The sequence below is a fragment of the Giraffa tippelskirchi genome, chromosome X (assembly GCF_054371585.1).
Source record: "Giraffa tippelskirchi isolate mGirTip1 chromosome X, T2T-mGirTip1v1.2.pri, whole genome shotgun sequence".
In the NCBI taxonomy this organism is placed as follows: domain Eukaryota; kingdom Metazoa; phylum Chordata; class Mammalia; order Artiodactyla; family Giraffidae; genus Giraffa; species Giraffa tippelskirchi.
This window is the reverse complement of record NC_137289.1, coordinates 76,944,322-76,963,017: the sequence shown is the minus strand read 5'-3', so window position 1 is coordinate 76,963,017 and position 18,696 is coordinate 76,944,322. Positions and strand designations below refer to the sequence as shown.

Below are 18,696 nucleotides of genomic sequence, written 5' to 3'. Positions count from 1 at the left end.
AGGTTAGAGCTTTTCATGGAAGATTTTCTCTCTTTCTCTCTCTCCTCTATTTTTTTTTTTCCTCTCTGGCTATCCCAGGGTTTGGGCTGCTCTCTCACGTTAGCTCCCTCAGATTGCCCTCAGGGCATTCAGGCCAGGTCCTTACTATAAACAATGCAGCCCGTGCCTCCCTGTTCAGCCCCCACTTGCTGGTGGTGGACTCAAGCATATTGGCTACTTCTCTGCTGGGAGTTTCAGTTAGGCACGTAATCTCTGGCTTTTATTTATTTATTTTTTCCTTCCGGTTATGTTGCCCTCTAAGATACCAAAACTCCCCACAGACCCACCAGTGAGAGTGTTTCCTGGTGTTTGGAAACTTCTCCTCTTCTAAGACTCCCTCCCCGGGATGAGTCTCCATCCCTAACTCTTGTGTCTCTCTTTTTATCTTTTATATTTTGTCCCACCTCCATTCAAAGACAATGGGCTGCCTTTCTGGGTGCCTGGTGTCCTCCACCAGCGTTCACAAGTTGTTTTGTGGTATTTGCTCAGCGTTCAAATGATCTCTCGATGAATTTGTGGGGGGAAAAGTGGTCTCCTCATCACATTCCTCTGCCGTCTTCTCTTTAATTTTCTTGACGAGATCTCTAGTCTTTCCCATTCTGTTGTTTTCCTCTATTTCTTTGAACTGATCACTGAGGAAGGCTTTCTTATCTCTCCTTGCTGTTCTTTGTAACTCTGCAATCAAATGGGTATATCTTTCCTTTTCTCCTTTGCTTTTTTCTTCTCTTCTTTTCACAGCTATTTGTAAGGCCTCCTCAGACAGCCATTTTGCTTTTTTGCATTTCTAGAGACTCTCAAAATTCTTCTCCAGTACCACAATTTGAAAGTGTCAATTCTTCAGCACTCAGCCTTCTTTATGGTCCAACTTTCACATTCATACGTGACTACTGAAAAAAGCATAGCTTTGCCTATACAGACTTTGTTGGCAAAATGATGTCTCTGGTTTTCAGTATGCTGTCTATGTTTATCACAGCTTTTCTTCCAAGGAACAAGTCTTTTAATTTTGTGACAGCAGTCACCATCTGCAGTGATTTCAAGCCCACGAAAATGAAATCTGTCACTGTTTCCACTTTTTCCCCTTCTATTTGCCTTGAAGTGATGGGATCAGATGCCATGATCTTAGTTTTTTGAACGTTGAGTTTTAAGTTTTGCTCTCCTCTTTCACCTTCATCAAAAGGCTCTTTAGTTCCTCTTCACTTTCTGCCTTTAGGGTGGTGTCATCTCCATATCTGACATTGTTGATATTTCTCCCCACAATCGTGATTCCAGCCTGTGTATCTGATATAGTATAATAATTTTAAGAATAAATTAACATATTCTTGCAATTGTTAATGAAGACAATTCACTAGTTATCAGTAACAGATAATAGGGCTTTCCAGTTGGCACTAGTGGTAAGGAAACTGCCTGCCAATGCAGGAGACAAGAGATTCTGGTTCAATCCCTGGGTAGAGAATATTCCCTTGAGGAGGGTGTGGCAACCCACTCCAGTATTCTTACTTGGAGAATCCCATGGACAGAGGAGCCTAGTAAGCTACAGTCCATAGTGTTCTAGAGTCAGACACTACTGAAGTGACTTAGTACAGACAGACACATGCAACAGATAATAAGTTTTTTTTTGTTTTTCTTTTTTTTTAAACAAGGACACTATTTATATTATGGTGTATTAGAATATTTATCCATGTAAACTGGGAGTCATATTTCTTTAACTTATACAGAAAGATAAACTTTCATTTAACTTGGACAATTTAATCTCTCCCTCTCTTTTAAATTTTTACTGGAGTGTAGTTGATATACATTGTTGTGTTAGTTTCAGATGTATATCAAAGAAAATCAGTTATGTATATCCATTCTTTTTTAGATTTTTTTTCCCATACAGGCCATTACAGAGTATTGAGCAGAGTTCCCTGTGCTGTACAGTAGGTCCTTATTAGTTATCAATTCTGTATATAGTAGTGTGTATATTTCAATCCTAATTTTCCCATTTACGCCAACCTACCTAAAACCATGGTAAGAATAAGTTTGATTTCTACACCTGTAAACTCTATTTCTATTTTGTAGATAAGTTAATCTGTACCTTTTTAAAGATTTCACATATAAGTGATATCATAATTTGTCTTCCTCTGATTAACTGCATGGTGGAGAGGTCTGACAGAATGTGGTCCACTGGAGAAGGGCATAGCAAACCACTTCAGTATTCTTGCCTTGAGAACCCCATGAACAGTATGAAATGGCAAAAAGATAGGACACTGAAAGATGGACTTCCCAGGTCAGTAAGTGCTCAATATGCTACTGGAAATCAGTGGAGAAATAACTCCAGAAGAATGATGGGATGGAGCCAAAGAAAAAACGATACTCAGCTGTAGATGTGACTGGTGATAGAGACAAAGTCTGATGCTGTAAAGAGCAATATTGCACAGGAACCTGGAATGTTAGGTCCATGAATCAAGGCAAATTGGAAGTGGTCAAACAGGAGATGGCAAGAGTGAACGTCAACATTCTAGGAATCAGTGAACTAAGATGGACTGGAATGGGTGAATTTAACTCAAATGACCATTGTATCTACTACTGTGGGCAGGAATCCCTTAGAAGAAATGGAGTAGCCATCATGGTCAACAAAAGAGTCCGAAATGCAGTACTTGGATGCAATCTCAAAAACGACACGATGATCTCTGTTCGTTTCCAAGGCAAACCATTCAATATCACGGTAATCCAAGTCTATGCCCCGAACAGTAATGCTGAAGAAGCTGAACTTGAACGGTTCTATGAAGACCTACAAGAACTTCTAGAACTAACACCCAAAAAAGATGTCCTTTAAATTATAGGGGACTGGAATGCAAAAGTGGGAAGTCAGGAAACACCTGGCGTAACAGGCAAATTTGGCCTTGGAGTACAGAATGAAGCAGGGCAAAGGCTAATAGAGTTTTGCCAAGACAACGCACTGGTCATAGCAAACACCCTCTTCCAACAACACAAGAGAAGATTCTACATGTGGACATCACCAGATGGTCAACACCGAAATCAGATTGATTATATTCTTTGCAGCCAAAGATGGAGAAGCTCTATACAGTCAGCAAAAACAAGACCGGGAGCAGACTGTGACTCAGATGATGAACTCCTTATTGCTAAATTCAGACTTAAATTGAAGAAAGTAGGGAAAACCACTAGTCCATTCAGGTATGACCTAGATCAAATCCCTTATGAGTATACAGTAGAAGTGACAAATAGATTTAAGGGACTACATCTGATAGACAGAGTGCCCGATGAAGTATGGACAGAGTTTCGTGACATTGTACAGGAGACAGGGATCAAGACCATCCCCATGGAAAAGAAATGTAAAAAAGCAAAATGGCTGTCTGACGAGGTCTTACAGATAGCTGGGAAGACAAGAGAAGCGAAAAGCAAAGGAGAAAAGGAAAGATATTCCCATCTCAATGCAGAGTTCCAAAGAACAGCAAGGAGAGATAAGAAAGCCTTCCTCAGCAATCAATGCAAAGAAATGGAGGAAAACAACAGATTGGGAAAGACTAGAGATCTCTTCAAGAAAATTAGAGATACCAAAGGACATTTCATGCAAAGATAGGCTCGATAAATGACAGAAATGGTATGGACCTAACAGAAGCAGAAGATATTAAGAAGAGGTGGCAAGAATACACAGAAGAACTGTACAAAAAAGATCTTCACGACCTAGATAATCACGATGGTGTGATCACTCACCTAGAGCCAGACATCCTAGAATGTGAAGTCAAGTGGGCCTTAGAAAGCATCACTACGAACAAAACTAGTGGAGGTGATGGAATTCCAGTTGAGCTATTTCAAATCTTGAAAGGTGATGCTGTGAAAGTGTTGCACTTGATATGCCAGCAAATTTGGAAAACTCAGCAGTGGCCACAGGACTGGAAAAGGTCAGTTTTTGTTCCAATCACAAAGAAAGGCAGTGCCAAAGAATGCTCAAACTACCGCACAATTGCACTCATCTCACATGCTAGTAAAGTAATGCTCAAAATTCTCCAAGCCAGGCTTCAGCAATACGTGAACCATGAACTTCCAGATGTTCAAGCTGGTTTTAGAAAAGACAGAGGAACCAGAGATCAAATGGCTGATATCTGCTGGATCATCGAGAAAGCAAGAGAGTTCCAGAGAAACACCTATTTCTGCTTTATTGACTATGCCAAAGCCTTTGACTGTGTGGATCACAATAAACTGTGGAAAATTCTGAAAGAGATGGGAATACCAGACCACCTGACCTGCCTCTTGAGAAACCTGAATGCAGGTCAGGAAGCAACAGTTAGAACTGGACATGGAACAACAGACTGGTTCCAAATAGGAAAAGGAGTATGTCAAGGCTGTATATTGTCACCCTGCTTATTTAACTTATATGCAGAGTACATCATGAGAAATGCTGGGCTGGAAGAAACAAAAGCTGGAATCAAGATTGCCGGGAGAAATATCAATAACCTCAGATATGCAGATAACACCACCCTTATGGCAAAAAGTGAAGAAGAACTAAAGAGTCTCTTGATGAAAGTGAAAGAGGAGAGTGAAAAAGTTGGCTTAAAGCTCAACGTTCAGAAAACTAAGATCATGGTATCCGATCCCATCACTTCATTGGAAATAGTTGGGGAAAGAGTGGAAACAGTGTCAGGCTTTATTTTTGGGGGGTCCAAAATCACTGCTGATGGTGATTGCAGCCATGAAATTAAAAGACACTTACTCCTTGGAAGGAAGGTTATGGCCAACCTAGATAGCATATTTAAAAGCAGAGACATTACTTTGCCAACAAAAGTCCGTCTAGTCAAGGCTATGATTTTTCCAGTGGTCATGTATGGATGTGAGAGTTGGACAGTGAAGAAAGCTGAGCGCCGAAGAATTGATGCTTTTGAACTGTGGTGTTGGAGAAGACTCTTGAGCATCCCTTGGACTGCAAGGAGATCCAATCAGTCCATCCTAAATGAGATCAGTCCTGAGCGTTCACTGGAAGGACTGATGTTGAAGCTGAAACTCCAGTACTTTGGCCACCTCATGCAAAGAGTTGACTGATTGGAAAAGACCCTAATACTGGGTAGGATTGGAGGCAGGAGGAGAAGGGGACGACAGAGGATGAGATGGTTGGATGGCATGACTGACTCGATGGACCTGGGTTTGAGTAAACTCCGGGAGTTGGTGATGGACAGGGAGGCCTGGCGTGTTGCAATTCATGGGGTCGCAAAGAGTCGGACACAACTCAGCGACTGATCTGAACTGATTTACTTCACTCTGTATTAGAGTCTCTAGGTCCATTCATGTTGCTGCAAATGACATTGTTTCTATCTTTTTATAATATCTGAGTAATATTGCATTGTGAACTTCCCAGGTGGTGCAATGGTAAAGAGTCTACCTGCCATTGCAGAAGCACAAGGGACACAGGTTGACTCCTTGGGTCGGGAAGCTTCCCTATAGTAGGAAATGGCAACCTGCTCCAGTATTCTTGCCAGAAGAATTCCTTGGACAGAGGAGTCTGGTGGGTTACAGTCTGTGGCATCACAAAGAGTCCAACAGAACTGAGTGACTGAGCATACATATTCTCTTATTCTGAGGGTTCTCTTTTCATTAAGTTTATGGCTTCCTTTGCTGTGCAAAAGCTTTTTTGTTTGTGCCCCATTTGTTTATTTTTGTTTTTATTTTCATTACTCCAGTGGTGGATCAGAAAATATGTTGGTGCAACTTACATCAAAAAGTATTCTGTATATGTTTTCCTTTAAGAGTTTTGTAGTATCTGGTCTTATATTTGTCTTTAATCCATTTGTGTATTGTGTTAGGTACTGTTCTAATTTCTTTCTTTTACATATAGTTGTCAGGTTGTCCAAGCACCACTTATTAAAGAGCCTGTCTTTTCTCCATTGTATGTTCTTTCCTCCTCTGTCATTGATTCGGTAACTGTAGGTGTGTGGATTTATCTCTGAGCTTTCTATCCTATTTCATTGAGCTATATTTCTATTTTTGTACCAGTGCCATACAGTTTTGATTACTGTAGCTTTGTTGTTAGTGTGAAGTCAGGGGGCCTGATTTCTCCAGCTCCATTTTTCTTTCTCAAGATTCCTTTGGCTAATCATGTATGGCCTTTTGTGTTTCCATGCACATTAAGAAAAAAAAATTTGTTCTAAATCTGCAAAAAATACCATTGCTAATTTGATGGGGATTGGATTGAATCTATAGATTGCTTTGAGTAGTATAGTCATTTTAACAGTATTGATTCTTACAATTTAAGAACATGGTATATCTCTCCATCTGTTGTATCATCTTTGACTTCTTTCACCAGTATAGTTTTCTGAGTGCAGGTCTTTTGTCTCGTTAGGTAGATTTATTTCTAGGTATTTTTATTCTGTTTTATGTGGTGGGATTGTTCCATTTATGTTTCTTCCTGATTTTTCATTGTTAGTATACAGGAATGCAAGAGATTTCTATTTCTTGATTGTGTACCCTACAACTTTTCCAAATTCACTTATGAACTCTAGTAGTTTTCTGGTAGCATATTTAGGGTTTTCTTTGTATATTGTCATGTCATCTGCAAACAGTGACAGTTTTCCTTTTTATCCTGAATTCCTTTTATTTTTTTCTCCTCTGATTGCCATGGCTTGGGCTTCCAAAACTATGTTGAATAATAGTGGTGAGAGTGGGCATCCTTGTCTTATTCATGATGTTGGAGGGAATGCTTTCAGTTTATCACCACTTAGAATGATGTTTGCTGTGGGTTTGTGGAAGTCATCTTTAAACAAATTTTACTACTTGAATACTCCATATACAATTAGAAAGCCTTGCCTATTTTTCCTTATTGTTTTCTTCAAATCTATCTCTTCTTTTCCATCCTTACTGATGAGATAAAAAATGTATCTGTGATAGCTAATGGGTCATGTACACGTAATCATTACAGTGTACTTCAGAAAATATGTTACTTCTAAAGCATCAATTATGCTGTAAAAGTGTAGTTGTACCATTAAACTGTTGCCAAAAGGTAGCATGAGAGGCATAATGACCTAAAGTATCCAGGTCAGAGTGATTCAAACCCTCCGAGCTTTGGGAAATAATATCAATTCAGTTCAGTCACTCAGTCATGTCTGACTCTTTGTGACCCCAATGACTGCAGCATGCCAGGCTTCCCTTTCAATCACTACTCCCAGAGCTTGCTCAAACTCATGTCCATCAAGTCAGTGATGCCATCCAACCATCTCATCCTCTGTCATCCCCTTCTCTTCCTGCCTTCAGTTTTTCCCAGCATCAGGATCTTTTCCAATGAGTCAGTTCTTCACATCATTTGCCAAACTGTTGGAGTTTCAGCTTCAGCCTCAGTCCTTCCAATGAATATTCCGGGCTGATTTCCTTTAGGATTGACTGCTTCGCTCTCCTTCCAGTCCAAGGGACTCTCAAGAGTCTTCTCCAACACCACAGTTCAAAAGCATCAATTCTTCAGCGCTCTCCTTTCTTTTAGTCCAACTCTCACATCTATACATGATTACTGGAAAAACCATAGCTTTGACTAGACGGACCTTTGTCAGCAAAGTAATATCTCTGCTTTTTAATATGCTGTCTAGGTTGGTCATAACTTTTCTTCCAAGGAGCAGCTTCTTTTAATTTCATGGCTGCAGTCACCATCTGCAGTGATTTTGTAGCCCCAAATAATAAAGTCTCTCAGTGTTTCCATTGTTTCCCCATCTATTTGCCATGAAGTGATGGGACTGAATGCTGTGATCTTAGTTTTTTGAATGTTGAGTTTTAAGTCGGCTCTTTCACTCTCCTCTTTCACTTTCATCAAGAGGCTCTTTAGTTCTTCTTTGCTTTCTGCCATAGGGGTGGTGTCATCTGCATATCTGAGGTTATTGATATTTCTCCCTGCAATCTTGATACCAGCTTGTGTTTCATCCAGTTCAGCATTTCACACGATGTACCCTGCATATAAATTAAATAAGCAGGGTGACAATATACAGCCTTGACGTACTCCTTTCCCAACTCGGAACCAGTCCGTAATATTATAGCAAGAAAGAAAGCAAATATACATGATGTGATGTCGAATTCCTCTATAACTCTGCTTATCTCATAAAGTTTTCCTTTGCTTTATTAAAATAGATCTAACCTTTCCCTTTAGTCATACTTACATTTGAAAGTATATGAAGGATAGTAACATTTCTATGTAAAATATTTAGCTATTGCTAGGCAGCTCATCTCCATAGACCTGAATTAAATGTACAGCGTTCAGAATCAATCTAGAGTTGAGTATTTCTAATAGCTTATTTTTGTGACCTTGGGAAGCATTAATTATTATATTAATCTTATATTTATTGACTAATTTTTGTGTCAGACCCTAAGATAAATACCTTACCTGAATTATTTAATTTCCCTTGCTTTTTTTTGCCTTAGTTTCCTGTTTTGTAAAGTGTAGTTAATAATAGCTTGTATATCATCAAATTGTAATCAGGATTGAATGTTTTAATGTAATGCAGAGTACATGACTCAAAACTAGCACAATATTAGCTGTTATTATCATGATAATAATTATTAATCCATTCCAATCTTCTTTCTTTTTTTTCAAATTTGGTAGAAGCCTAAAAGCCCTTTTTGAATGTTCTCATCCCTACAATATTCAGCAGGTGCTGGCCACATGTTGTTAAGTGATCCTGAAGAACAGAATAACGTATCCTACTTTTTATATACATAACGTCACAACTTCCCTCTTACTTAGTGACATGAGTTAGTAGGAACTTATTACTCGACTTTCAGATTGTTCAAAAAACCTAGTAGGTACTCCAATGGCTCTAAATTGTTTCCAGATAAGGTAAAATGAAAAAGTTTGATTTATGAAATATGCTTTGTTTATAAAATTAGATCACATTATGTTTACATTAGAACTTTTTCCAGCCTCTGTGTTTGTGAATCTATGAAGTATTTGATTACCTTCATTGTCTAATTAAAAACTGTAAGATTTCCCTTATTGTATAGTGACAACTGACATTATTAAATTATATCCAGTAGAGATCTTTCTTAGCTAGGTTGTTACTATGTCTTAGAATTTTTAAATGTCTCATTAAAATTTTTAAAACTGCATTTTAATATAACAGTAGTTCTATTTTTACCACTCAAAGAAACGTTTACCAATTTTTCATCAAAAGCTCTTTAGGGTATCCTTCTGTTCAGTATTATTGAACTTTTCCCAGTTAAGACTAAAGTGATGAATGATTTTTGTGCCCTCATTTCCTATGTCTATCCCCATTCATCTATACTGCACATCCCACCATCCCAATACTTCTAGGTTAGATAGATAGAAGATGGTGGCAGCTATTAAAAGGAATGTAGCCTTTCCATGAATTTCTTGTTAAGAAAGTAATATGACAGCAAGCAATTCATGTCCCTTAACATATGCTATCAAACCCACAATTTGAATACTTATCACTCAATTATAAGTAGTCATAAATTACCTGAAATCCTAAGATCCGCACTGTATTATATGTGTCCCTGAGACTTTGCTGAAAACCAGCTGTGATTATATGAAAATGTCCATCTTCAAATAACTTCCAAATCACTCCATCATGAGTTGGCTTGAAAAATAGTAAGGCTCAACTTTTACTTTTAATATATGAAGTTCTCTTTACCTTAATTCAGTTGGGTGTGACTCAACTTCATCAGCATTGTTATTCCTTTACCTTCTGTTCTTTAAATGCACGTCATGACAAAGATTATTGAAATCTGTGAGGTCTTATTAGCAGAGATCACTGCTTGATGTAGTTTCTTTCCTATGTGAATTAAAAAAATACTATTTTACTTTTCCCATTTCCATAAAGAAGTGGCTTTGTCAGTATACCTTCTCAACCACATGCTCTTATTATTAAATGAATAGTTAATTTTTTATTCTCTATTTTATTTGAAAACAGAAATGTGTCATTGTAACTAAAATCAACTAGGAACTGACAGTTCAGTCTTATGACATGGTAGTTTGAATGCCTTCTATCTTCTGTTTTTATTAAGTTCATGGTATATCTTTGGAGATATAGTTATCACACACATTTTGTAATTAGTTTTATCACTTTCTCTGAATAATAAGGAATCTTACTATGACACATGTAAATTTATAGTATGAATGATAAATTATTGAAAATATGCTTAATACAGTGGAGTGTGCTATTCTGAAGTCCTGTTAATTGATTTTAAGCATTTTATTTTAAATCCAGTTGGCTATTCATGCATGTATTTCTGTCTGTGTTATATTTGTGGAAATAGCATCCCTAATCACAACTATGGGGCTTCCCTGGTGGCTCAGATGGTAAAGAATCTGCCTCCAATTCTGGAGACCTGGGTTCAATCCCTGGGTCAGGAAAATCCCCTGGAGAACAGAATGGCAACCCACTCCAGTAGTCTTGCCTGGAGAATCCCATGGACAGAGGATCCAGGGGGGCTATAGTCCATGGGTTCATAGAGTCGGACACAACTGAGCGATTAATATACACATCACAACTGTAGAATTTAGGGGACTAAATAAGTAAATGCAATAATAAATTCAGTCTTTGGCCTGGAAGGCTAATCTGTGTCAAATATCATCTCATTATTTATGAAGTTAGTGTTGTTCAGAAGGACATAGCTATTTCTCATTTAGTCTTTATGTACACTGTTACTGTGGTTTTCAATGATCTGCCCTAAGGGAGTGATGCCACCAAGTTGATTGAATAGGAGATCCCAGCATCCATCCCTCCACAAACACTAACAATTAGACACGTCCACAAAGAAAAACATGTCTGGGGGAGCTCTGGAGTCCAATTATGAAATTTTGGCAGCAATACAGTAGAACGAAAATTTTTAGAATAATCACACAAAAAGGGAAAGATAATAACTTAATTTTGTGTGTATCATCTGATTCCCAACCTAAAACTGCTCAGCACCAAGAAGGAACTCCCCAGCTAGAAAGAGTTCCACTTGCATGGAAAGGAAGAGTGAATTGAGACCACTACTTCCTCAGTTTTTCAAGAATACTCAATGGGGAAAAGGTAGTCTGTTCAATAAATGGTTTGGATAAACTGGATATTCAAATATAAAGAATCAGTTTGCGCCTCTATCTTATACTATTCACAAAACTTAAATTGAAATGGACTAAAGACTAAAATTTAAGACTTTCTTAGAAGAAAACATAGGGAAAATAGTCTTTGACATTGATCTTGGCAACAAGTTTTTGATATGACACCGAAAGCACAGGCAACATAAGCAAAAATAAGTAGAACTATATCAAATTAGAAAGGTTTTGCACAACAAGTCAACAAAATGAGAAGGTACTATCCAGAAAGGGAGAAATATTTACAAACCATTATCAGGTAAGAGGTTACTATCTAAAATATTTGAGGAACTCAGACAAGTCAATTTCAGGAAAACAAAGAACCTAACTAATAAGTAGACAGAAGGTGTGAGAGTTATTTTTCTAAAGAAGACATGCAAATAGCCAATAGGTACATGAAAAGATTGTCAGCATCACTGATTATCAACTCAATGCAATTTGAAACCTCAGTGAGATATCACTTCACACATGTTAGAATGGCCATTATCAAATAGGAAAGAAATAACAAGTGTTGGCAAGGGTGTGAAGAAAAGGAAACCCTTTGTACACTGTTGATGGGAATGTAAATTGGTACAGTCCCTATGGAAAACAATATGGAAACTCTTCACAAAAGTAAGCATAAAACTACCATATGATCCAGCAATCCCACTTCTGGGTTTATATCCAAAGAAAATAAAATCACTATCTCAAAGGTATATCTGCACCCCCATGTTTATTTCAGCATTATTCACACTACTCAAGACATATAAACAACCTAAAGGTCCACTGGCAGATGAATGGATAATGAAAACATCACACACACACACACACACACACAGAGTAGTATTACTCACCCATATAAAAGGAGAAAATCTTGGTATTTGAAACAACTTGGTGGAACTTGAGGACATTATGCTAGGTAAAAATAAGTCAGACATAGACAGATAAATACTGTGGGATCTTATATGATGAATCTAAAAAAAAAGAAAAGAATTACAGAGTAGAATGGTAGTTACCAGGGTCTTTTAGGTGGAGGAAAGGAGTAGATGTTGATCAGTTAGTACAAAACTGAATAAATTCTGGGGACCTAATAAACATCATGGTGGCTATATTTAACCAAACTGTTTTACACTTGAGAGTTTCTAAAAGAACGTACAACCATTGGAGCATATTGTTAAAATCTATATGGGCTTATATGATAAACCCACAGAAATTGTTTATTCTCAATGGTGAAAAAGTAAAAGCATTCCCTCTAAGATATGGAACAAAACAAGGGTGCCCACTCTCGCTGCTATCATTCAACATAGTTTTGGAAGTCCCAGCTATGGCAATTAGAGAAGAAAAAGAAATAAAAGGAATCAATATCAGAAAAGAAGTAAAGCTCTCACTTTTTGCAGATGACATGATACTATACATAGAAAACCCAAAGAAACTATCAGAAAATTACTAGAGCTAGTCTGTGAATTCAGCAACATCGTGGGATACAAGGTCAATACACAGAAATCACTTGCATTGCTATATACTAACCATGAAAAATTAGAAAGATAAATTAAGAAATCAATCCCATTTACCATTGCAACAAAGGAATAAAATATCTAGGAATAAACCTACCTAAGGAGACAAAATAACTATATGCAGAGAATTGTAAGACACTGATGAAAGAAATCAAAGATGAAATAAATAGATGGAGAGATATTCCATGCTGCTGGGTAGGAAGAATTAATATTGTGAAAATGACTATACTACCAAATGCAATCTACAGATTCAGTGTGATCCCTATCAAATTACCAGTGGCATTTTTCACAGAATTAGAACAAAAAATTTCACAATTCATATGGAAACAAAAAAACCCTGAATAGCCAAAGCAGTCTTGAGAAAAAAGAATGGAGCTGGAGGAATCAATCTTCTTGACTTCAGACTATACTACAAAGCTACAGTCACCAAAGCAGTATGGTACTGGCACAAAAAGAGAAATATAGACCAGTGGGACAAGATAGAGAGCCCAGAGATTAAGTCCACACACCTATGAGCACCTTATGTTTTACAAAGGAGACAAGAATGTACAATGGGGAATAGATAGCCTCTTTGATATGTGGTGCTGGGAAAACTGGACAGCTATATGCCAAAGAATGAAATTAGAACACTTCCTGACACCATACACAAAGACAAACTCAAAATGGATTAAAGACCTAAATGTAAGGCCAGAATCCATAAAACACTTAGAGGAAAACATAGGCAGAACACTCAGTGACATAAAGCAGGATCTTCTATGACCCACCTCCTAGAGTAATAAAAAAAATAAAAATAAATGGGACCTAATTAAACTTAAAAGCTTTTGCACAGCAAAGGAAGCTACAAACAAGGTAAAAAGACAACCCTCAGAATGGGAGAAAATAATAGCAAAGGAAAAACTGTCAAAGAATTAATTTCCAAAATATACAAGTAGCTCATACAACTGAATACCAGAAAAACAAACAATCCAATAAAAAAGTGGGTAAAAGACCTAAACAGACATTTCTCCAAAGAAGACATACAGATGGCTAACAAACACATGAAAAGATGCTCAACATCACTCATTATTAGAGAAATGCAAATCAAAGCTACAATGAGATACCACCTCACACCAATCAGAATGGCCATCATCAAAAAGTCCACAAACAATAAATGTTGGAGAGGGTGTGGAGAAAAGGGAACCCACTTGCATTGTTGGTGGGAATGTCAATTGATACAGCAACTATGGAAGATGATATGATGATTCCTTAAAAAGCTAGGAATAAAACCACCATATGACCCAGCAATCCCACTCCTAGGAATGTACCCTAAGGAAGCCAAAATTGAAAAAGACACATTGCAGATCTATTTACAATAGCTAGAACATGGAAGCAACCTAGATGTCCATTGACAGGTGGATGGATAAAGCAGCTGTGATACATACATGCAATGGAATGCTACTCAGCCATAAAAAGGAACGCATTTGAGTCAGTTTTTATGAGGTGCATGAGCCTAGAGCCTATTATACAGAGTAAGTCAGAAAGAGGAATATATATATTATATATATATAATATATATATAATATATATATATATTATATATCTCATGTACTGATGCATATATATGGAATCTAGAATGATGGTACTGATGAATTAATTTTCAGGGCAGAAATGGAGAAACAGGCATAGAGCACAGACCTATGGACACGGTGGGAAGGGAGGAAGGGAGGAGGGAGAATGTGAGATGTATGGAGAGAGTAACATCAAAATTTACAATACCATATGTAAAATAGATAGCCTATGGGAATTTGCTGTATGACTCAGGGAACTCAAACAGGGGCTCTGTGACAATCTAGAAGGATGGGATGGGAGGGAGAAGTGACGGAGTTGAAGGAGGGAGGGGACATGAGTGTACCTATGGCTGATTCTTGTTGATGTATGACAGAAAACCAGAAAATTCTGTTAAACAATTATCCTTCAATTAAAAAAATAAATAAAGTGGCAAAAAAATCTATATGGGCTAAGGTGACACCTGTTGTATCTTTGCAACTGGACACAATAGGGTGAATGAACTAAAGGTGTGGCTTTCTCACCAAAGATAGGCCCAAAGTAATTGCAGTTGAGAAAGAAAGAGACAGAGTGATAGAGAAAGGCAATAAAGCAAAGACATGTGGAAAATTCAAAATGTATGAATAATGAAATGAAAACTTATGTCCTTTCAAAAACCTATACATAAATGTTTATAGCAACATTATTCATAATATCCAAAATGTGGAAACAGCCCAAATGTCTATCGCTTGATATGTAAATAAAACACTGTATATCCATACAATGAAATACCATTCATCAATAAAGGTAAATTAGATACAGATACATGCTACAGTGTGGATGATCTTTGGAAATATTATGCTAAGTGAAAGAAGATGAGCGCAAAGCATCATATATTATATGATCCAATTTATACAAAATGTCCAAAATAGGCAAATCCATAGAGACAGAAAGTATATTTTTGCCTCTTGTTGGGAGTAGAGTGAGCTGAGGTGGGAGAAGGTGGGGGAAATTGAGAGTAGCTGTTAATGGGTATGGGCTTCCCTGGTGGCTCAGTGGTAAAGAGTCCACCTGCAATGCAAGAATTGCAGGAGATACAGGTTTGATCCCTGGTTCGGGAAGATTCCCTGGAGGAGGGCATGTCAACCCACTCCAGTATTCCTGCCTGGAGAATCTCATGGACAGATGGGCCTGGAGGGCTACAGTCCATAGGATCACAAAGAGTTGGACACGACTGAAGCAACTTAGCATGCATGCACACATGTTAATGGATACGGGAGATGATGAACATGTTCTGTAATTACTGGCAATGGTTGCATAACTCTGTGAAGATACTAAGAACCATTGCATCTTATAATTTAAATGGGTGAATTGTATGATATATTAATATAATTTTATCTCAAAATAAACTCAAATTTAAAAGAAAGTATATCTCAAAAACTGTTACCAGGACACAAAAATTGTAATTATGTGAGGTAATAAACGTGTTAAGTAACTTTAGGATGGTAATTATTTCAGAATATGCACATGCATCAAATAATCACACTGTACATTTTAGAATTGCACAATGTTACATGTTAATTATTTCTCAGTAAAGCTGGTGGGGGGAAGAGAATTATGAGTGCATGATAAGAATGTCTGTTCAACATAAATAGCCTCAGAGTGATATTTGAGAAATGTAAAATTTGTTACGTACACTGTATATAGCAAATCCCTTCAATTAGGCACAAAAATGATTTCTTTATGGGTAAGCTATTAGGATAATAACACTACTGATTAGATGATATTAGCAAGTGAAAGCTCTGCATTTAAAATAACTGCAGGAAGAGGTAGAGACCTAGGTAAAAGAATGAGTTTTCCAATCATAAAGGAGAATAAGAATGTCTCTGAGTCTAGCATTTATAAAGCTAATGTCTTTCCATTGTAAAAAAAAAAAAACAAAACTGACATTGACTTCTGAGAGGCTAAAGTTATTGCTAAGATATAATTTAATTAAGATACTTTTGGGAAAAGGTGGGATTTGTTCTCTATTGAAAGTAAAGGAGAAAATGATCAAAGGTGGTTTATAAAGATTAGATTTTCTGTAGATAATATGGGGAACTATAATTATTTTGGTGAAGTACTGTGAGAGAGTGATTATAATATGGAAATTTGCTATAATTTCGTTAGGGTGAGTCTGAACAACTGAGAAAACTATTAATAATCATACTCAGAATGACTTAAATGGCATTTAGTTATACACTATTGACAGAATACCCCTAATGCTGGGTAGGATTGGGGGCAGGAGGAGAAGGGGAGGACAGAGGATGAGATGGTTGGATGGCATCACCAACTCAATGGACATGGGTTTGGGTAGACTCCGGGAGTTGGTGATGGACAGGGAGGCCTGGCGTGCTGCAATTCATGGGGTCGCAAAGACTGGGACACGACTGAGCCACTGAACTGAACTGATTGACAGAATTTATATTATTTACTGATGGAATGTAAATATAGGGGCTACTGTATAATGAGTTTCAAAAAAGAATTTATATTTTAAAAATAGTGCTAAAGTTTTTAAAGTTCACTTGTGAAGTTCCATACTACAGTGTATTTTAAAATATCTCACTGTTTGCTTATTTTACTGATGACTGCTTTGGAAGCAGGTGTGAATAGTGAAGGGATGGACTTGAGCAACTCCAGGAGTTTGGCTGTCGATAGGTTTTTTCCAAAGTGTTGAAATAGTGGTGTCTGTTGCCAGAAATATGAGAACTGAATAATATTTGATAGAGAACAACAGGTTACAGGCTTACTATGGGGTAGTTAGTCTTTAACAGTTTTCAACATAAATAAGAAGGCTGGCATTCATTTTCCTTTGCTTCATGATGTCTATATAATTAATGATTTGATATTTTCACAGAAATAACAAGCTGAAATTTATAGTATAAGCATTTCAGCAATTCATGTACACTTTTCTATAGTGCAGCTAGTGTCAGTTAGCAAACTAAATTCTATTCAAAAAACTGAATACATGTATGTATGTGTGTATGTATATATACACATATATATACATATCATATGTATACAATTATATATGTGATTGATATGTTTGTATCTTTTAATATATACTATAGTAGGCATGAAAATTAAGATATAAAATTGAAACTCTGTGAAAAAACTACAGATTGTTGGGCTAGATGGACCATTTCAAAATATCACAAATAGAATAACATATAGCTATACTGACATTGTGCCAACCAGTAGGATGAAAACGGGTGAAAACTGTCACCAATCCAGATGTTTAATATCATGCATATGTTTAGGTAATTGTTTTTCATTTTCAGTTGGAAATTTTGAGCATTTATATGTCTTAATTCCTCCATGCCCCAGAAGTTATTGTACCTTAGGCAGTTAATCAATAATGGCTTCTGAAACCAATAGGTCCATTCTAATACAGTAGTTTGGCTTGCCATAGTAAAGAAATAACCAAAGAAATATTCGCCTTACATGTGGAGATGATGAATTTACATTTTACAATGGAGCATGCTTGTCTGATTTTGAATGGTGCTGGGGTGAAATTAATTCTGGCAAGTAAAGATGGAGCAAAATACACAAGCTTCTAATAAATGTATGACTTTAATTCATTCAACATATTTGCTGAGTGCCAACTATATGTCAGACTGTTCAGTATTACAATAAACTTGACAGCATGGTACCTGCACTTGTATAAATAACATTCTAAATAATGAAGATAGGCAATTGATACAAAAATAAATGAATAATTCCTTGATGTTTTTAAAAAAAACAGGAAAATCATAATATGTTCACATATATTTCATCTTTCATCATAGTCCCTAGAATGCTGATCACAAAGCACGATTCAACATTAAATAGGTATTCAAACTCTTACTTATTCAAGGATATTGTATACTAATTTAATTTAAAACTCCAATTTTGAAAATTTTTTCACATAACCTTTGGCAATAAAGTAGCCTCTGCCCACAGTCCAAAATACTACTGAAGATCGTATTGTTGTTGTTGTTCAGTTGTTCAGTCATGTCTGACTCTTTGTGACCCTATGGGTGGCAGTGAATCTGATGTCCATTTAGTCAGTGATGCCATCCAACCATTTCATCCTTTGTTGTCTCCTTCTCCTCCTGCCTTCAATCTTTCCCAGCATCAGGGTCTTTTCAAATGAGGCAGTTCTTTGAATAAGGTGGCCAAAGTATTGGAGTTCCAGCTTCAACATCTGTCCTTCCAATGAACACCCAGGACTGATCTCCTTTAGGATGGACTGGTTGGATCTCCTTGCAGTCCAAGGGACTCTCAAGAGTCTTCTCCAACACCACACTTCAAAAGCATCAATTCTTCAGCACTCAGCTTTCTTTTTATTCCAACTCTCACATCCATACATGACTACTGGAAAAAACATAGCCTTGACTAGACTGACCTTTGTTGACAAAGTAATGTCTCTGCTTTTTAATATGCTATCTAGGTTGGTCATAACATTTTTTTCTAAGGAGTAAGCGTCTTTTAATTTCATGGCTGCAATCACCATCTGCAGTGACCTTGGAGCCCCCCAAAATAAAGTCAGTTACT

The 18,696-nt window shown here is 37.0% G+C and overlaps 1 protein-coding gene across 3 annotated transcripts in view; it reads left to right on the top strand.

Moving 5' to 3' along the window:
* Positions 1-18,696, top strand: part of LOC145536754 (uncharacterized) — a 507,944-nt gene that overhangs the window by 200,479 nt on the left and 288,769 nt on the right. The gene's annotated exons all lie outside the window — the stretch shown is intronic.